Source organism: Phascolarctos cinereus, unplaced genomic scaffold (genome assembly GCF_003287225.1).
Source record: "Phascolarctos cinereus isolate Bilbo 61053 unplaced genomic scaffold, phaCin_HiC Scaffold_4;HRSCAF=312, whole genome shotgun sequence".
NCBI lineage: Eukaryota > Metazoa > Chordata > Mammalia > Diprotodontia > Phascolarctidae > Phascolarctos > Phascolarctos cinereus.
The window spans coordinates 55,557,540-55,579,007 of NW_027555847.1; the positions used below are offsets into that span (position 1 = coordinate 55,557,540).

The 21,468-nt window shown below is 43.1% G+C and overlaps 1 long non-coding RNA gene across 1 annotated transcript in view; it reads right to left on the reverse strand.

Annotated features, from left to right (window-relative positions):
- LOC144456751 (uncharacterized) overlaps positions 1 to 17,451 on the reverse strand; it is a 59,870-nt gene extending 42,419 nt beyond the window's left edge. The window contains exon 1 of the long non-coding RNA XR_013485818.1: positions 17,229 to 17,451. This is a non-coding gene — a long non-coding RNA (uncharacterized LOC144456751). The remainder of the gene's footprint in view (positions 1 to 17,228) is intronic.
- Positions 17,452 to 21,468: the final 4,017 nt, after the last annotated feature.

Below are 21,468 nucleotides of genomic sequence, written 5' to 3' on the forward strand. Positions count from 1 at the left end.
GCAGGACTTGACCTCAGCCTGTCCAATTAGGATGATGCTATCAGAGCCAGTGGAGCCAATAAAAGAGTAAGGCTTTCTAGAGCAGAGTCCAAAGTCAGCTTTGAGAACCCGCGAATGCCTTCAATGACTCTTAAGCATCCACTGAAGTAAGGCGAAAAAATAATAGCTAACAGTTATATAGCACCTACTACGTACCAGGCACTGTCCTAAGATTTCTAATTATTATCTCACTTGATCCTCTTAATAATCCAGGGAGGTATGGGCTATTATTACCCCCATTTTACAGATGAGGAAACTGAGGCAAACAGAGATTACATGACCTGCCCCAGGGGGGACACAACTAGGAAGTATCTTGAACTCAAGTCTTTCTGACTCCAGAGACAGTGCTCTGTCCACTATACCACCTAGGCTGGACACATCTTGGAAGCTATCGGTGCTTTGTTTTAATCCAAGACAAAGACTCATCTCCCTGAATTCAAATCTGGCCTCAGCACTTGCCAGCTGTGTGACTCTGAGCAAGTCACTTAACCCTGTTTGCCTCAGTTTCCTCATCTGTGAAATGACCTGGAGAAGGAAATGGCAAACCACTCCAGTATCTCTGCCAAGAAAACCCCAAATGGGGTCGTGAAGAGTCAGACGCAACTGAAACAACTCAACAGAAATCCAGCTAGCATTTATTGACTGTTCACAATGTACTTAAGGCTCTGCTGGTGGGCTGCTGCTGATGGTGGTGATGTGATAATAACAATACCTTAACACAGTTCTTTGCTGAGAAGGCAGGTCCATCTGTGTAGAACACTGCATGTGATGTCAGATTTTCTTGACATATTGATGGCTTTTGCCGAATTTTTTCCTATTCTTTTTTTTTAAAGTCTTTGTTATAAGGGATAGCTCTCTGGGAGAGGTAAGAGGAACTGGTATAGGGGTCAATCTAGAGCCAGGGGTGGGGAACCTACAGCCTGGAGGCCATAGGTGACCTCATATGGCCTCGAGACTACAGATTCCCACCCCACAAAAGCATCAATATAACCTAATTAAAAAGAAAATACAATAACTTATAAACAAATTGATATTTGCAGTGGTGATGCTGAGTAGGGTGCACTGGGCTAGGAGAGAAGAAGGCCTATGCTGGAATCCTGACTCGCTATTGTGAGAGCAGGAGATATTGCTACATGGGATCACAGATGGGGGCCCGAGAGGGACCCTGGAGATATTCGAATCCAGCTCCCTCTTTTTACTGAGGAGAAGACTGCGGCCAGAGCTCAAGAGCACACAGAGTAGATGACAAAGCTAGGGGCTCTAATTCAGGTGCTGTGACTCCAAATCCAACATTTTTTTCCTTCTACTATGCCAGTTTCTGGCTCTGCAAAATGAGGAGAAAAAACAAGGTAACCTCTGAGGTCGCCTTCAGAGCAAATCCTATGGTCCCAATGCTATTGTCTGAGGATGGAGGGTGGAAAATCACTGTGATTTCAATGATGTAAGAGATCCTTGTTTACAAAGGTCTGATGCCTCTCCTTGGAGCCTTACAACCGTTTCTCCCCCAAGGAGGTAGTGCAAATAAGATTATCTCCATTTTACAGATGAGGAAACTGAGGATCAGTTGACATGGCTTGACCAAGGTCACATAGCTAGTAAGTAATACAGCAGAGGCTCAAATCTGGGTCTCCTGACTCTTAGCCCATTGCTCTTTCAATGATATCCCAGGTAGCCTGGTCCCTATCCTCAGAAAAGTTTTATAATCTTTAGAGGATTCACAGTTTCTTCATATGTGAAATAACAAGGTTGAATTTGATGATCTACGTCTATGATCTTGTGAAAGCCCTTTGCGGAGTATGAAATCACACATACAAAGCACAATGGAAACCACATTAGGTTAGATGGACTAACCTTGCAAAAATCAGCATCTCAGGGTCAGTGGGGATCTGCGGCCATTTATTCCAGCCTGAACCTGACCAAGAACATCCTCCACAACATACATGACAAGTAGTTGCCCAGCCTTGACTTGCAGTGAGGTGAAGCCCACTCCCTCCTGGAACAGCCCATTCCACTTGACAGAGGGCTCCAGTCATTCAAAAGCTTTGCCTTCCCTCAAGCCTAAGTCTGCCTCTTTACAATGTCCATTTAGTGGTCCAAGTTTGACCTTTCGTCACCAAGCAGAACAAGTCTAATACCTCTTTCACGTGCCAACTCTTCCAGTATTTGAAGACAGTTCTCGTGTGCCCCCTGAGGCCTCTCTCTAAGCTGCCCATCCTGACTTCCTTCTACTGATCCTTCCACGGCATGATCTCCAGGCCTTCCACAATCCTGATCACCATCCTTGAATCAGAGCTTATAGATTCAGTTGGAAAGGACTTCAGAGGTCTTCTGGTCTTGCCCCCTCATTATACACAAGGGTGACAATCAGAAGCCTGGACATTTAATGATTCGTCCAAAGTCTCATAGCTCTTGATAAATGTCCCGGGTGGAATTTGAACCCAGATTTGATGACTCCAAATCCAACATTCTTTCCACTACAGCATGCTTCCTCTCATTGATTTCTAGTGGACTGACATCCTTCCTGAAATGTGGCACCAAAGAGGGAAGATAATACACCAGGTGTGGTCTGACCAGAGAAGAGCCCAGTGGGACAGGTTCAAGGTCATAGATTCAGAACTGCAAGGAAACTTGGAAGTCATCTCCCTCCTTCTGGAGGTCACATAATGCCTTTTTTAGATTTAATTTTATTGTTTTTAATTAACAAGCATTTGTTTTCTTCTCCTCTCCCCACTGAAAAAGGAAAAAAAAAAAGCCAAAATCTTGTGACAAATATGCATAGTCAAGCAAAACAGATTCCTGCATCAGGCCACTGTCCAAAAAAAAAATGTAGCTCATTATGCCTTTTTTAAGGCAGCCTGAAATTGAATCTCTCTCTTTTTTTTTGTTTTGCCTTCCATAATGCGCTGTTGACTAATCCTGACCTTGCAGTTCACTCACACCCCACTCCCATCTCTTTCAGACAACTGCTGTCTAACCAGCCTTCCTTCACCATTACCACCAGAGATCAGGCCTGAGAGGAGCCAAGTTGCTCTATTCTGCCCTCCTTGGGACCATACCCCCATTCTTCTATATGATAGTCTCCGCCATTTGAATATAAGTTCCTCCTGGGCAAGAGGATCTTGATTCTGGATACATATGCCCAAAGTAGCACAGTGCTTGGCACCCAGTAAGAATTTAATCAACGCTTTTCATTCATTATTCACTTAGCACACAATACCTGGCACATAGTAGGTACTTCATAAATGCCTGATGCCATAATTACTTATAAAGTTGATTTTAGTTTAACCTAATTGTACAACTTTATAATTAGCCCTATTCAATTTCATCTTATTTCTTCTAGTTTATGGAGATCTTTTTGGATCCTGATTCTGTCACACAAATCATGTCCAGCTTTGGAAACATCTTGGAAGCTACCAGTCATTATCATCCACCATTTTGGAAAGCATACCATGTATGCCTTCATCCAAACCATCCAACAGTACATGGAAAAGCAGAGTTATCTCAGTCACTCCAACGGACCTCTCCTTCCAAACTGACATCAAACCATCAATGACTCTTTGGATCCAGCCATGAAAGAAATTATAGGTGCCTGGGCAGCATTTACCTTCTTGTTGGGGAGGCTGGATTCACAGATCAAAGTTAAGTGATGTCTAAAATTCCTTCCCATAAATATGGTTTACATGATTGCATATGTATAACTTATATTAGATTGCTTGCCATCTTGGACAGGGGGAAGGAGAGGGAGAAAAGGAGAAAAATTTGGAACTCAAAATCTTATTAACAATGAATGTTGAAAATTGTCTTTCCATATAATTGGAAAAAATAAAATACTATTTACATTTTTTTTTTTACTGAAGAGCCTTTATTGAAAAAGGTGTTGTGGACAGGAGCCTGGTCCAGCTTCTGGGTCTGGCCAGAGTCCTCAGAAGGAGCTGAGGGCAAGCCTTCTGAGCGAGGCTGGGGAGAACCTGCAAGAAAGGGCAACCCAAGGGGCAGCTAGGTGGTGCAGTGGATAGAGCACCAGCCCTGAAGTCAGGAGGACCTGAGTTCAAATCCAACCTCAGACCAAACACTTGACACTTACTAGCGGTGTGACCCTGGGCAAGTCACTTAACCCCAATTGCCCCCCCCAAAAAAAGGGGCAACCCATTGGCTCTGAAAGTAATAGTTCTGCATGGAAAGATGAATGCTTTGCTTTGGAAGGGTGGCCAGCTGAGGGGATTGTCTTCCTTTCTGGGGAGGAGAGTCCAGGGCCCTCCACAAACCCCATGGCCCTTCTTGCGCACTCGGAGCATACTGCAGAGCCAGCTGGTCAAAATAATTTTCCTTGCTCTGGTATTCTTTGATGAATGGGTGGGACTGGTGGGCATCTTTCAGTGATGACCAGAATCTGTTCGTGACCTCAGGGGGCTTCCCCAGGGGACGGGACAAGACAATGAAGGGTCTCTGGATGGCTGCTGTCCTTGTCAAGCACCTTTTGGAGAACTCTCTCTGCATCCTCCCGGGGGCTAGACCGGGACTGGGAGCCGGAGGTGAAATCTTGTTACCAACTATTTACATTTTTTTAAAAATTCCTTTCCAGGCTATAATACTCTGACCATACATCTCTGAACCTCAGTTTTCTTGTGTAAAATGATGGAGTTAGCCTAGACAACAAATGCATTTATCATTTATTTATTATATTTAATATTTTATTTAACACATTAATTTACTAAATTAATTTATTTAGCCTGTATTTAATATAGTAATAATGTTTATTACGTTTAATATTCTGTATTATAGCTTTCTGTTGATATCTTATCCCCTATTGGTCTGCAAGCCTCGTCCTCGTAAAGTAGGGATGTAGGAGGAAAGAATACAGGGTCTGGAGGCAAAGGGCCTTGTTCCAATCCTGACCCCTACCATCATGGACATTGGGCACTTGGCATCGGTTTTCTCATCCGTAAAGCTGGTCCTGTTCAACTCCAAATCTATGATCCCATGATCCTGACTGACAGGGGCTGCATCTAATCTGAACTTTGTATCTCTCTGGCTTCACACAATGGTCAGAACGCAGTCAGAAGTTATTACATGTTTCTAAAGCCTTTTTCCAGCCCTAAGATTCTATAACAGGATAATTCTATTAGACAAAAAAAGGGTTTCTGGCTACTGATCAGATTTGTCTTACAATGCACATCTCACAACACATGGCCTCACCCTTAGCAAGTTCCTCATTTGCAATGGGGCAGACATGGACAGGAGAAGCATGCCAACTCAGACATGGGGCAAGGGGCAGTAATATGGTGACCTCTTGGACATATCCATACTCCAGTCTACAGGGATGAATCCAGCCATCACATAGAGAGAGCCATTGTCACATGCCTTTCGAGGGGAAGGGGATTGCCATTTTTCAATCAGACTGTGGAGACCAGAGACTCGAGTCTATGTTGCAAACAGTCACGTGATGGCAATGCAGATTTTGCAATGGACCAAGTCTTTGCCATCTCAAATTGTTATTGATGTGTGGTCGTTCCACTACATGGACCCATGTTGCCTCTACTGGGCAAACACCAAAGAGTCTTTCTCTTTGTGATTTTTATTGCTCCTCATGGTGACATGTTGACACGTTCCTTCTCTTTGTCTGCCTCCTCCCTATTTCTGGAACTTAGGTGGGTGAATCTGGGTCCTTGTGAACAAATAAGAGACTTCCCTCCTTCCTCTTAACAGAAAGGTGGGGTCATATGTATGTATGCAGTCATAGCATCTGGTTATTTTTTATTGTTTTTCTTTGGTTCAAGGGCAGTGAGATACTATATCTGGAAATTATTGTAATATGAAAACAATAAATGTCAACTAAACTTACTAAAACAGGAAGAAAAAAAGAAAGCAAATGGCTGTCACATCTAGGACATTGACTATAGATTGATGAGATAAATAACCACCTTCTAAATGGACTGTGTTCATTATTACTCATAAGAATAACAATAATAACACTTTGCATTTACATAGTTTTAAAGGTGTTTTCTTAACAACCCCTGAGAGGAACATTAGGTAGGTATTATCATCTCCATTTTACAGAGAGGGAAACCGAGGCTTGAAGAAGCTAATGAGGCTTGCTTATAGTCATTCAGCTGGCGAGGGTGAGAGCTATAACTTTAAACCAGGCTAACACTAATTCTAGCCCCTTTTCGACTCCCCAGCTTTCTCTCAAAATATGTGTATTAGAATGGTACGTCTTTTGCTATAGAATGAAAAAATTATGTGGAGATTTTGGCTAGGCCTCCATAGATATAGCATTGTTTGTCATTAATTATTCTGGATGGGATTCCCAATGAACTTTCCCCACTTTAATGGGCCAGGCTGATGAAACAACAGCCAGAACTGGGACCACTGCCCTTAAACCAAACAAATCTATCCCCACCATAAATTTGGGCTGATATATAACCGACAAGCACACATCCTCCAACCTTTATCCAAACAGTGGCTCTTTGCCTCCATGGGATGAGTCTCTCAAAACCTCCCACCTCCAATGGGTTTTCACGTCTAACCCCAGGGATCCCCTAGGGATTTAGTCAACTTACTTCCCATATCCAACAGACCCCAAAAGGTCTGAACCCTGCCTTCCACCTAATAAACTCATACAGCCATAGGGTCTTATAACCCCTCTTGATTCTATGGCAACAATTGGACAAATTTGGGGAGCTTGGTCCTATTCCTGACTTTCAGATTCCATAAGATCAGAGTAGGGGGAAGTTGGTGACCGCAATCCTTTCCTTCTACTTCTCCTGATACTACTAATGGAGGTACTAAAACACTGACTATTAATCTTCTCTGTTTTATTAGGTATCTAGGGGACTCAGTGGAGAGAGCACAGGGCCTGGAGTCAGAAAGATCAAAGCTCAAATCCGGCCTCAGACACTCACTGGCTATATGACCCTGGGCAGGTCACTTAACTCCTATTTGCCTCAGTTCCTCATCTGTAAAATGGGGACACACTGGAGAAGGAAATGGCGAAACATTTCAGTATCTTTGCCAAGAAAATCCCATGGGCAAAGTCTATAACAACGTGTTTTATTCACCAAATCCACAACTCCCGCCTAGCCGAAGCAAGGAAAGGTATAGTGATGCACCCAACGCCGTTCAGTGAGTCAGCTATACAGCTAGAGCTAGGATCAGCATCTCTCAATTCCCAGGTCTGTGCTCTTTCCATCACACCATGGAACAGTAGGAAAAGTGCCAGGTTTGAAATCAGAGGATCTGAGCTCATTTATTAGCTGGGCAACCTCGAATAACTCAGCCTCCTTTAACCTTGGCTTCCTCATCTGTAAAACCAGTGGAACAGCAGCCTACCTAGCCCAGAGGCAACAAGTAAGGATATAGGAGTTATTTATCACACCATGAAACAGGGCCCCCCACCCCACTGCATACCGCTGGGATTTGTCTGCTGTGGGTGGTTTATGCGCTGAGAAATAAGGACCGGAGTCTGCTGCACATTTGGAAATGCTGAGACACAAAAGGATGGAACAGCACCAGTCACTTTCCTAATAATGAATCCAAAATTGCTTGGGCAATTCCCAGCAGATTGCCACCAAATAGGATGAGGCATTATTTTATGATGCCCTGGAGTCCAGAGAATACCATGGAACGAGGCCTTGCACCATGGTCTTAGAAAGCTGGCGTTTGTGAAAATGGTCCCTTTGGGAGACTTGACTACATTCAGCTATTTATTTTTCAAAATTCATTTACAGCATCTAGATGCTTCTGTGAAGTTACTGTTGCTTGAGGAGGAGACCTTCAGATCTGAAAGTCTATTTGCCAAAGCTAAATATGGCACAGTGGAAAGAACGCTGAATTCAAAAGCCACCTCCAAAGCCGACCCGTGTGACCTTGGGCCAGTCCCTTAATGTCTCCGAGCTTCAGGTTCTTCCACTGAAACAAAAGATAGTTTACAGGCTACAGAGCCTGTCAACCACTTTCTTGATCTGAATCTATTCTCCTATGGCCCTACTTAGCTTCATAGTGCTAGCATGTCTGATCAGAGCCAGCCAATTATCTGGACATCATCAAAGGCAGTATGGCACAGGGAAAGAGACCTGGACTAAGGCAGCAGATTTAGGGGTGCACCCCAGCTCAGCCATCAGTGAGCTATGCAGCCTAGGCAAGCCACTGAATGGCTCAGAGCCTCAATTTACCCATCCATCAAATGGGAATAATAATCCCCTATTTAATATGGGGAGGAAACACAAGATTTGGAATCAGACAACCAGGGCTCCAATCCTAGCATTGAGATTTATCTCTTGTGCTACCATGAGAAATCCCCTAACCTCTCTGGGTCTCAGTTTCCTTTTCTGTTAGATGAGACAGTTGGGTTGGGTCAGGTGACCTCTGAGGTCCCTCCCAATTCTAAAACTATGATAATAGAATCATAGCAACAGAAGTGTTATGAGGGACAGTCAACATGATATGTGTGACAGCATTTTGAAAACTGTAAACCTCTATGATAATAGCTCACATTCCTCCATCTCATCAAGCCTTAAGAAGTATTATCCATAGATCATCTCTTTAGATATTTGGAATAGTTCTCTGAGTTAGGTTCTACAGGAATTGTTATCATGACCATTTTATAGACAAGGAAACAGCCTCAGAAAGGCTAAGTGATTTGCCCACAGTCACAAAGCTGGTAAGCATTAAACATGAATTTGATCCCAGGGATTCCAGACTCCAGGTCCAGTACTCTAGACACTGGCAAGCAACCTTCACAAATATGGACCCAGCTACAATGCCCTCTCACTCTCTCCATCTTCTCTCATTCCCCCTATTGTGATATGGAATCACTTCGTGTAAATTCTCCCAGGGAAAGCCCCAGGATACAGTCTGAGTTTGTGTCTGGGCTTCAGGTAGGAATCTTGTACTTATCAGGCCCTACGAATGGTCAAGAGGCCGACAAAAGTATAAGTAGATGCAGGTGGAGGGACCGGAAGTGGAAGGGGGGAGGCTCTGAGAGCCCGATGTGCCTACACTGATCAGCCCAATAAATCAATGCCTCTAGGCCTGGTCCAGGAGAGGGGTAGTTCCATTTCTCCTGTTCTCCTGAGAAACACGAAATTGCCATACAAAGAAATCATCCCCCACCAGACAAAAATCAGACTAGCTTCAGAAGAAATCAAGCTGATTAGAAATGAAAAATTTAATAATCACAAGAAAAAACAAGCACCCAACTCTGGTCTTACTCAAGGCCATCACTGCTGTGAGAAGTAGAAGAAATCAAATCCAACTAAGACAAGAAATATCCAATGAGCTCCTACTGTGTGCTCAGCCACTGATATCTATCTATCAATCAATCAGCAAGCATTTACCACATCTACTACAGGCCCGACACTGTGAAAAATGCTAGGGATGCAAAGAAAAAACACCAAACACAATTCCTGCCCTCAAGGAGTTTAGATTTAGCTTGGAACCAATGAGGCAACTCATACATGTAAAAGCATATACAAAATAAACACTGAGGGGCTGGGGAGATTGGGAAAGGCTTCATGGGGAAGGCAGAGTTTAAACCTAGTTTTGGAGGAAATTAGGGATTATGAGAGAGAAAATGATGAGGAATACAGTCCCTGACCCTACAGGAGCTTCCAGCGTCCTTGAAGAGGCAAAAGCCCAAGAGATATAAGGAGGGTCTGGTGAGCAGGCATTGGTCTGCTCAGCTGATGGAATGTCCCACATGGAAGAAGCTAGGGAGCTTGAGTCTAGAAAAATATGGCGGCATGGAACATATCCAAAAGGCACTAGCAAGGCAGAGTCAGTTCTCTCGGTGGGTTTTTTCTCTGGACTTGCTGGCCCTCTCTCACCAGGAGCCAACAGGAAGCCAGGAGCTCATGGTGTTGCTGGGTCCATTTTTTCCTATTTCTAGATGGAGACAGGAAATGCTTATGACCTTGGGAACTTTGGAAGGTCAGGAGAAAAAGAGACCAGGAATAGATCCCATGCCAGGTTTTGCAGGCAAGCAGTCCAGCATGTAGGTCCAAGGAGAGTCATGACTCTCAGACTGATGAGAGATGGACAGGCCAGCATCCATGATGCATCTGGATGTGAACTTAGTGGGACCAATATTATACAGAACCAATATTATATGGAAAATATGTTAAATTTGAGCCGATTCTCCCCAGGAAAAGAGATGGTATAGGGAAGAATGTGCCTCCAGGGTACTGGGGGATGAAATCTTCATCCATTTGTTTTTGCTATATCTTCAAAGGAATACCCGTTTGTTAAAACTAATTGATTTTAGTTATTTAAATGGAACTGAAGCTTTAACTGTTGGCACAGTAGGAGAAGTGTTATAAATACTCAGAAGAGATAGAAATGAATTTAGTGGAAAAGATAACTCAAGTTGGGAAAGGATATGGCAGAATGAGGAATAACTTCTTTTTTAAAAAAAAATTCTCTGCAAAGGAACTTATTGTAAATAATGACAATCTCTGACAATCTCTAAGAATAAGGACCATTTTCTCTCTGTTCTGGAAAATCCTAGTAAGCATCTTATCCAGTGGCATACATTCAGTGGGCATTCGTTGAATAAACATTCATTTTCAGCACTGTGTAATTCAAAGAACACTCGATTTGGAGACAGGACGTGGGTTCAAACCTGGCTTTGTTATTTAACACCTGTGTGGCCTTGGACAACTTCCTAGCTCTGGACCTCAGGCGCCTCCAATAAGAGGATTTCAGAGCTGGAGGGAAGCTCACCGGCTGGCCAGCCCAAGCCACACCTGACCAAGAATCTCTTCTACCTTTTGTACAAATGGTCCCTGCTTAAAAACTTCCCAGGAAAGGAAAGCCACAACTTCCGATGGCCAGGCTTTGGGGCAGCTCCAGATGCCAAGAAGTTTGTCCTTGCTCCTTAAAACCCTGCCTCTGAAGCTTTCACCTAATTGCTCTTCCTTCTGTCCACTAGGGCTAAGCAGAACGTCTAGTCCAGGGGTTGGGGACCTGCGGCCTCTAGGCCACATGTGGCCCTCTAGGTCCTCAAGTGCAGCCCTTTGACTGAATCCAAACTCCACAGAACACATCCCCCTAATAAAAGGATCTCTTCTGTTAAACTTGGATTTAGTCAAAAGGCTGCACCCGAGGACCATACGGCCACATGTGGCCTTGAGGCCACAGGCTCCCTACCCCTGGTCTAGTCCCTCTTCCATAGGATTGCCTTTCAAATACCCGAAGACAATTTTCATATCTCTGATCCAAGCAAAATGTCCCTATCTCCTTCCATTTGCCTTCATCCACAGGCATCTAGGTTAAGTGAGTAAGAGTACTCGACTTAGCATCTGGAAGATTTAAGTTCAAATCTTGCCTCAGACTCTTAAGAGATATGTGACCTTGGCAAGTCACTTAACCTGTCTCAGACTCAGTTTCCCCATCTGTAAAATAGGGATAATAATAGCACCTACCTCCCAGGGTTATGGTAAGGATCAAACAAAGAAACATCTGTACAGAGTTTTATAAACCTTGAAGGACTATGTAAATGCTAGCTATCACTTTTTATTATTATCATATGGCATCATCTCAAGACCTTTTACCATCCTGGTCCACCTTGGTCGCACTAGATGATAACTACAGTCCTTCTAAATTTTTGATCTTATAATTATATTAAACACCACCTCATATTTCATCAGTTAGAACTGCAGGATAACTTAACAGCCTACCGCTCCCCCTTCATTTTACAGAAAAGTACACTAGGGCTCAGACGAGGCAAATGACTTGTCCAAGGTCATTCAGTTAGTGGCAGAACCAGGACTAGATCCCACATCTCTTAACTCACAATCCAGTGACCTTTTCACCCTGCTCACAAAGCCCAGGAAGTTCCTCATTTCCCTAACCTGACTGGACTAGGTCAGCACAGGTTGCCTTCACATTAACTGTCCAGAGACAGACATTCCCATGGTTTGGCAAAGTCACTTGAGGGACTGGGTGTCATTGTCCAAGGTGGAGATAAGCCTCAGAAGGAGCAGGTGGAACACATCCAGAAATGACTGCGCATCGAGTTCTGTCCAGGACACAGGACGAGGCCCCACACTTGTGACCCTCCCTCACAGCTTAAATTGCAGAGAATGTGGGGCGTAGCTCTCCCTGGAAACTCCTCTCTGGTACCTTTTTTGGGGGTGGGCATGTAAACAAGGCCACTGCAAACTTTCTGCCGATTAGAAGTACGTGCTCAGACACACACAGACCACAAAGCAGGCTGGGAATAAAACTCTCACAGGAAACATTATCATATTGACTCATGGCAGACCCATCCATAAAACAAACTTTGAAGCAGCAAGAAATACCTGGGGCAGGGCTCTGGGAGCTAGGAGTCTCAGTCACCCACTGTATGCTATCCCCAGCGATATCAATCAGGGTTCATTCCCTATAACCCTCACGGGAGAAGGAAGTGTATGAACCTGGGACAGAGGGTGGGTGCAGAGGCCAATTTCTCTTGGGCTGTTCCTATACTTGCAAAGTCAAGTGAATCATTTGAAAAAAATCATGGAGCTCTGGAGTGTCTACAAAGTCACAAGTAGACTGTGAAAGTTACTGAGGCAACAAAGATTTGAAAATTATTCCCTATGTCACTGAAGAAAATACTGTCTGCAGAGGAGTATTTGTTTAACAAATAATAATGGCTAAGAATAGCTACTGCTAATATAGCGCCTACTAAGTTCCAGGCACTTTACAAATATTATTTCATCTGATTCTCATAACAAGACAGTGTTGTTGAGGGGGTTTTCAGTTGTGTGTGACTCTTTGTGACCCTATTTGGGGTTTTCTTGGCCAAGATACTGGAGTGGTTTGCCATTTCCTTCTCCAGCTCATTTTAAAGATGAGGAAACTGAGGCCAGCAGAGTTAAGTGACTTGCCCAGGGTCACCCAGCTAGTAAGTGTCCGAGGCCAGATTTGAACTCAGGAAGATGAGGCTTCCTGACTCCAGGCTCTATCCACTGAGCCACCTAGCTGCCCCAACAACCAGGGGAAGTAGGTGCTATTATTATTCTCATTTTACAGTGAAGGAAACTGAGAGAAATAAAGGTTAAAAATGACTCACCCTAGGGTACACACTTAGGAAGTGTCTGAGGCCAGATTTGAACTCAGGTATTCTGACTCTAGGACCAGCATACTATTTATTGCATCACGCAAATAATATACCTCAATTTTCCATATAGACACAGCTAATAGACAGAGAGATAGATAGATAGGTGATAGACAGATGGATAGATAGATAGATGGATGGGTGGATGGATGGATGGATATAGATAGAAGACAGATGAGAGAGAAATGAGGAGATAGATACATGGATGATAGATTATAGACAGGTAGATGATACAACAGATAGATAGAAAATAAAGCATTTATTAAGCTATTACTACATGCCAAGCAATGTGGGAATACAATGCTGGGAATACAAACAGAAGCCAGAAAGTTCCTACCTTCAAGAAGCTTACATTCTAATAGGAAAAGCTAACACATAAAGGGAAGCTGTAAGATGGTGAGATGGGGGCGGTACAAGGGAGAGCCAGGAGGAGAGCTGGGTTCGAAGTGAGGATGGATGGCTTGGGCTCTTCCTGAAGTAGAGGTGCTGGGGAGGATATTACCAAACAGAGGAGGGACTGCAGGGGCAGAGACATCTTCCAGGTGAGAAGGCTTTAGGTGAGGAAGTCAAGAAAGCTAGAGAAGCTTTTACATCCTGCCACAGCTATGCAGGATGGAAGCTCCCATTGAGAGCTTGGCATAGTGATGCTATCTTTGGCGGCAGGAGGAAGTGGGTTCAACTTTCACCTTAGATTCTTATTAGTTGTGTGACATAGGACAAATCACTTGACTTTTCTGTGCCCATCTGCAAACTTGGGGTTTGGGTTTGATAACTCCTAAAGTCCCTTCTGGCTCTAAATTTACGATCTCACAATCAAATAAACAAGCCTGTGGGGGAGAGAGGAAGGAAAAACCTTAGCAAATGAGTAATAGAGAGCAGAAGAAAAAAGGATCCAAACCTATTTCAGCACAAAATCCTGTGAAAGTGTGGATTTTTCTGATTATTGAAACAAGAAACACCTGGGTTCTACGCCTAATTCTGTTTGTGACCTTTGCCTCCCTAACGCTCATTTTCTTCCAAAGGACATAATATCATAACATATTGCCAACAGAAAATTGCACAACAGAAGTGGGATAAAGAGTTTCTACAGAAAGATGTATGATGAGAAGAGAAGTTGGGCTAGTCATGGGTCAAGAATGAGAGATGACCAATGGGAAAACCATGGGCTCTGTTGGTCGCCAAGTAATGTCAAGAGACCTAGAAGACCACTGGGCCATCGATTTAGAGTTGGATCAGTACTTGGAGTCATTCAGGCCAAAGCCCTCACTTTACAGATAAGAAGACCCAGAGAAGTGAAGCAATTTGCCCAACATCGCCCTGGTAGTAGATAACAGAACTAAAATTTGGACCTCGGTCCTCTGATTCTAAATCCCTGTTTCTACCACAGCTGTGTAGAATTTTTCTGGGATGTGGACAAGAGGAATGTGAGAACATGGATGGGCTACAATCTGTATCACTGGAGGGAGCACCTACATGGAGGAAATCACAGATCCATCTAAGTATGAATAAGAGGACAAGGCTTAGGGCTAGGGCTAGCGTTAATGGTTAGAATTTGGGTTAGGGTTAAGGCTCCCAACATTATTATGAGGATCCACTGAGTGACTATGAGTGGAGCTGCTTTGCCCTCTGTAAACAGATACATGGAAGGCCCTATTACTTTTGTGGAAGGAAAAACAGTCGTCATGTGGCTCTTTGAGCAGAATGAAATCTCTCTCTTCTAAGAGAGTTCATGGGCCATGGGGCCATGTTGCAATATTGTCTGAGTAGCTGATATTTCTCCATACTAGGGACAGAGCTTTTTCATTGTAATGAACTCCTTTTGTCCTAGGGTCTGGCCCCAAGAGGAGAGAAATGTTTATGTTTTCCAGTGGTGAATAAGTAAGCAAATGTCTGGTTGCTGGGGCGGGGTCAGCCTTGGGCATAGAAACCCTTTTGCCTTGTGTCTCTACTGGATTCCAGGTTTGCTTCAGGAGCGCACCACCTCCCCCTTTCCCAAGCAATGACTGAATCCACATTTCTACATTGACCAAATGCCCATGGCAGGCACTTAGTCAGTTGTAAACACAGCCCTGGCTTTGCTCTTCTGGGCTCAGTCCCCAAACCTCATATATAGAGGTCTCTCCCTAGTGGAATGAAAAGAACTGAACTTGGGAGTCAAAAATCTGCTTTAAGACTTGCTACCTCTGAAACTTTAGAGAAGTCACTTCTCTTTTGACCCTTATTTTCCTACTCTTTAAAATGGACATGATAATATTTGTACTAACTATTCTCACAGAGTCATGTGATCATAGCTTTAGGGCTGGTCATCTAGTCCAGGTGTGTCAAATTCAAATAGAAACTAAACCATATGTAAGGGCCGCATATTGACTTAGAAAACCACTACCAAAACATTAACATTATCTATGTTTTGTTGCATTTTTTGCTTATTTTGTTAAATAACTCTCCAACTGCATTTTAATCTGGTTCTGGTGAACTGGGAATATTGTCAGCCCCAATGCAGCCCAGTTTGATGGCTCTGATGTAGCCCATCCCCCCTCATTTTAAGGATGAGAAAAGTGAAACCCAGAGAGGTTGAGGTTAAATGATTTGTACATGGTCACATGGGTAGTAACCTGCAGAACAGGTATTTGAACCCAAGTCATTGTTGTTTAGTCATGTCTGACTTTTTGTGACCCCATTTGGGGTTTTCTTGGAAACAATACTGAAGTGGTTTGCCATTGATTTTTCTAGCTCATTTTACAGATGAGGAAACTGAGGCCAACAGGGTTAAGTCAGTATCACATGACTAGTAAGTGTCTGAGGCCAGATTTGGAGTCACAAAGATGAGTCTTCCTAACTACAGGCTCAGTACACTAACCACTGTGCCACCAGCCACCCTAGTCATGAACCTAGCTCATCGGACCTAAATCTAAGGTTATTTCCACTATCCTGTATTGCTTTCCAGGGTTCCTGGGAAGAAAGTGCTTAGTCTCCCTTTAATCACTAGGGAAAGGTGAGCTGCTTCAGACTCAGCTGGAGGGAGGGGGCTGATTCAATGGTTAGGGTAGCATTTGAGGATGGAAACTTTTGATGTAATCAGTGACTTTGTGGCCATTAAAGCAAGAAAGTTGAGAGTCAAGAGAGTTGGGTTTGAATCCTGCCTCAGTTTCCTAGTAGTTTCCTCCCTAATAAAGATAAACATGTGTATACAGCCAGCCTTGCAGGGCTGGCATGAGGAAAACACTATATAAATAGAAACTGTTATTCTACAATTCTCCACGCCTGAAATGCACTCCCTCCTTCCTCATCTCAGACTCTTAGAACCCCTGGCTTTCTTCCAGGCACAGAGCAGGCTCCAACTCTTACACAAGAGCCCTCTTGATTACTGAAACAAGTAGTGTCCTCTTTCTTAAATTTACTCCATATAACTGTATATATGCTTTACACTAACTGATCTGTGTGCATGTGGTATCTCCCCAGTAGAATGCAAGCTCCTTGAGGGCAAGAGCTGGTTTTAGCTTTGTCTTTGTGTCCACAGCACCCAGCATAATCCTTTGCACACAGTAGGCACTTAACAAATGTTTGATGAATTCCTTTTAAATGAAATATGCAAGAGTATCTGAATATAAATGGCTATGCTTTGGTGGTACTGCTACCAACCCCCTTCCCACACTCCTCAAAGGGTGTGAGAGAAAGAAAGGAGAGATGGAGAAAGAAAAGAGAAGGGGGGAGAGAATGAGAGAAAAGAGAGGAGGAGAAAGAAAAAGAGGAGAGAGAACAATAAAGACAGAGAAGGAGATACAAATAACGAGACAAAGACAGACAGGAGAGACAAAGATAGAGGAAAGAGAGGAGAAAGGAAAAAATGAGAAATAAAGCAAATGAGAGAGAGGAGAGACAGAGGGGGAAGGAAAAGAAGAGAAGAGGAGAGGAGAGAAGAAAGAGAGGGGAGAGAAGATAGGGGGAATGAGGGAGCAGTTTTCAAACCTTGCGTAAGATACACAAATTCTTTGTCCGCGTTCTGGTGTTTACGTTATGGGATCATAGAGTTAGAGGTCCCAGGGACCCCACTGAGGAAGAAGTTGAATCCTAGAGAGGGACGAGTACTTACCCAAGGTCACAGAGGGGCTTCAAACCCAGGTCCTTTGACTCCCAATTTGGACCCCAGGTTCTTCCCACTGCATCTTTCACACCAGGGTCCACAGCAGCTTCTTGAGGAGTCTGAAGAGCTGTCCTTGGCCCTGGCAGCTTACCTTTCAAATCACCTTGAAAGAATGGGGAAGGAAGAAACACTGGGAACAAACCAGCAAAGGAATTGCAATGTGTCACTGGAGTCTACCCCTCTCCCTCCTTTCTGTGTCCTTCCCTCCTTCCCACACCTCTTCTTCTCCCTCTCCCTTCCAGACACTCAGTTTTTTCATGTTGCTTCTTTTTACCTGTACTCAAAACTCCTTCTTCCATTAATGGATTGAGATTAACCCACCCAGCATTCCAGACCTTCCATTGTCTGAACCCCACCCTACCCATCCAACTTTACCTCCCATTATTCCCTAGCAGGATATTCTACTACTGTCCCAGCTTTTGCCACTAATTTGGGCCTAGAGCAAACATTTCCCCCTCAAGGCCTCAGTTATATCCTCTGTCAAAATAAGGGGCTTGGATAAAGTCATTTCTAAATGTTGTTCCAGTCTAACATTCTACAATTCCATTGGGCTGTTCCGCTAACACCCCCTCACACTTTCCCACCACCAGGCCTTTCCTTACTCTTTTCCTATGGAACCTTTCTGCCCTTTAGTTTTCAAAGTCATTCTTTGCGTTCCTTCTCCCACCGTCAAAGTACATGGCTATATAGTAGGTGCTCAATACATAAAATCATAAAATGTCAGAATTAGAAGTGTCCTCCCATCTCATCCAACCTCCTCATTTTACAGATCTACAGACCAAGGGCAGGAAAATGAGCTGCCCAAGATGACACAGCCACCATGTTGATGCATTACTTCACTGAAGTGTTTTATAAAAAGCTGCTTCTTTTATACCCTCAGAACTCTGGCTTCTAAGCCGGGTTGTGTCGATCAATGCCCTCAGAGGGAGCGCCTGTGCCTCATGGCTCAGGCCTTTGTCCAAGGGCTCCTTCAAAAAGGACAGCCTTCACCTTTCAGCTTCAGTAACTTGTTTTTCCCACAGAGAAAATAGAAATGGGTCTGGAATGGCATAGACTGATGTTTACTGATGCGTATCCCATATATAAAAGTTTTAATGTGTAACTGTTTAATTCCTTTCACTGAGATATCTTCTAGGTGATAGAGATATTTTGTAAATAATATACTTATTTAGTGTTTGAGTCAAATCAGAGTATGAAAAAAACCAAAGCACGTGGAGGTGGATGGGGGGAGTTTGGGCAGTCTAGTAAATAAGGTTACATTAACTAGAGACAAATGGCATTGTCAGATTTATGGGAGGCCACACGGCCTGGCCTAGGCAGTCTTGACAACGTCTTAAGAAGACTGAATCTCTGTAAGTGAAGAAGGCTAAATAGAGGGAAATAAAGACTTTACAGGTGAGCTTCCAAAGTATACGTATTTATTACGGCTACAAAAGGACCTTTTGGTTCCCATGTTTAGAAGAAAGCAAAGATTTTTTTTGCTGACCCTCCCCCATTTTTCTTCCCTCCCGTACCTTGCTATCAAAGCCTGCTTTCAGCTACCTTTGTAGTCCCTCTCTCTCCCTATTCCAATGTTCCAGTTCTCCTTCCATCCCCTTTTCAAAACCGAACCTATTCTCAGCTCTTTCATTCATATTGAACTGGGTCAAGTCACTTCAACCTTCTGGGCCTCAATTTTCATCCCGGTAAAATGAAGGAGGCAAAGGGAGGTTGGAGAAAAAAGACAGTGATTTTTAGATAGACTAAATTAGTTTCAGGGTCTCTTCCAACCCGAAATCCACATATGTCAAAATGTTCACTTTCTTGGAGCAAAAAAACCTGAAAATCAAGTGGCTGCCCATCATTTGGGGAAGAGTCAAACAAACTGTGATATAAGGAATCATAGGATCACACAACCAGAGATGTAGAGCTGGGGGGGGGGGGTACCTCAAAAGCCATCTTATCTAAGGTTCTTATTTTGATGAGGACTGAGGCCCAGGTTGGTTAAGGGACTTGCCTTTGTGCCAGCTGGCTTCTTCCTTTGTTCAAGATGTATACGTGGTGGGGAAGGGAGGGAAAGGAGAGTTAGGAATACCAGAAACCTGTTGTGTTGTAACAACTAAGGGCGATAATTTTTTTTAAAAAAAATTTTAATTAAGTGGAATCAATGAAAAAATTAAAATTCGTCCTATGATGCTAGTTGCCAGGGACTGAAAAGAAAATAAGTAGAGGGTCAAGCCTTTCCTCCAGGGGAATTTGCTTCTTTCCAACCAATCTCCTATTCAATCTTCTCTTAAAACCTGACCTGGCTAAAAACTCAGAGTTAAAAGAGGAGGTAGAAAGGGGCCATTGACTTTATAGACTTTACATTATTCCAGATATTTGCTGAAAAAGGCAAACAAGCCTCAAATGCCAATGCACCAAGGAGCTGTCTGATTACTACATTTTTGACATTTTTCCACTAAAGAGAGACAGCATGATGTTGGGGAAAGGGCACTGGAGGAGGCTATAACCTCACAGCAGGAACTGTGTCCAATGCATCTTTGTATGTCCCCATGGTGCCCAGAATACAGTCAATCTTTAATAAACAGCCTTTGACTGGATGGATAGATGCATAGACAGATGAATTTACAGGTTAGCTACTAACTATAATGTATTTAAAATAGTTCTTTCTTAATGTACTATATACCATTGTTATTTTTAAAATATTTAAATTTAAATTATTTTAAATTATTATTAAAAACAGGTCATACAAAACTATTCAATAACTCTGAAATTACATTTTTTCAAGTCCTTCAATGTAAATATATTATCAATATCATTATATCACTATAATGTAGGCATATCATTTGATATGTTATATGTAATTTGATATTATATATGTGATAAGGCTCAGAAAGAGCCCTAGATTGCAATCTCAGTTATGCCACTTACTTGCTATGGGACCCTGAGCAAGACATTCATATCCATGGCCTCAGTTTCCTCCTCAATAAAATGAAGAGCTTAGGCCAGATGATCTCTTCCAGAACTGAGTCTACAATTTCAGTGACCTCAAGAAAGAATGGAAAATAGAGAGAAGCAAAGATTAACAATGGGAAAAGGTAAAGAGGAGAGGAAAAGGGTTATATTGCCATCCACACCTCAGCCCTAGCTGGTTCCCTTTCTGTTCTATTCTCCCTGGGCCACTGGGGAATTTACCTCAAGAATCTAGCTTTGAACTGTTAAGTCTAAAAGCTGGAAATAAAAGTCCACATTCATACAATTCAATTCCACATAGATTCATAGATCAAATGCTCATCTCTCACCAATACTTGGGACCCACGTCTTTAACTGCCTCTTGGACACCTTTGCTTGGATGTTCCCTTAGCATCTCAAGCTCAGCATATCCCAAACAGAGATCATCTTCTCCCCTAAACTGGCATCTCTTCACTTGGCATCAACCTCTTCCCAAACAAGCCCAGCTGGAAGCTTGGGAGTCACCTTTAGCTTCCCCTATAACCCTCCTATCCAATCAGTCATCAGGCCTTGTTGACTTCAATTGCTGGTAAAAATCCTAGACCATATTATTACAGATGGTTGGTAAACTAGACTGACTTTACCTCCTTTTTTGACAGGGTTACTAAACTGGTAGATCAAGGACAAACAAAGTCTACCTAGATATTAGCAATGTATTTGATAAAGTCTCTCACGCAATTCTTATGACAAAGATAGAGAGATGTGAACTAGACAAGGGTACAGTTAGGTGGATTCAGAATTAGCTGAATGATCATATCCAAAGTGTTCGAAGTCAGTCAACGGCTCCATGTCAACCTGGCAGGCATTTTACAGTGGAGTGCTCTACGGATCTTTGCTTGGCCCTTCACTGTTTAACATTACTATTGATGAAGATATTTAATAGAAATAAATGTAATATCTTAAACTTAGGCTCAAAAAAGTTGACTTCACAAGTACAAAATGGCACTGGCATAACTATACAGCAGTGTATCTGAGAAAGGAGCTGACATCAGCTGAAAGCTCCATAGAAATCCAAAGTATGTTGGGCAGCTGAGAAAGTTAATGCAGTCTTAGGCTGCACTGAAAGAGGCAGAATGTCCAATGACAAAGAAGCAACAAAGAGGCCCTGGTCAGAGCACATCTGAAGTATTATTGGGGTCAGTTCCAGGCATCTTGCTTTCAGACGTATGTTGATACATTCAAGAGGATCCAGAAT